This window comes from Apaloderma vittatum, unplaced genomic scaffold (genome assembly GCF_000703405.1).
Source record: "Apaloderma vittatum isolate BGI_N311 unplaced genomic scaffold, ASM70340v1 scaffold11433, whole genome shotgun sequence".
NCBI lineage: Eukaryota > Metazoa > Chordata > Aves > Trogoniformes > Trogonidae > Apaloderma > Apaloderma vittatum.
Genome location: NW_009708673.1, coordinates 399 through 659, shown reverse-complemented (window position 1 = coordinate 659; position 261 = coordinate 399). Strand labels below are relative to the sequence as shown.

At 60.2% G+C, this 261-nt stretch overlaps 1 protein-coding gene across 1 annotated transcript in view; it reads right to left on the bottom strand.

Annotated features, from left to right (window-relative positions):
- The window catches only part of LOC104271846 (uncharacterized oxidoreductase C663.06c-like), a gene marked incomplete at its 5' end in the record, with an annotated part of 4,156 nt that overhangs the window by 3,503 nt on the left and 392 nt on the right, over nucleotides 1-261 (bottom strand). The gene's annotated exons all lie outside the window — the stretch shown is intronic.

Here is a 261-nt window from a genome sequence, read left to right as displayed (position 1 = left end):
ACGCAGTGCTGGTGAAGCCAGCTTGGGTACCAACAGGAGCTGGGCACCGCCAGGCTGGTGGCAGAGTGGATTGTCCCTGTGCTGAGATCACCCCTGAGCCAGAACAAGGCTGGCAGCGAGCACACTGAGAACATCTCCAGGGCTTCCTCAGGTGGGATCCCTGCGTGCGGCCAAGCTGCGAGAAGTTGCACCAAAACACATCAGCTGGAGCGAGGATCCCTCAGAAAGCAAACGTGTCCCTGCTGGCATTTCAGCGGGCAG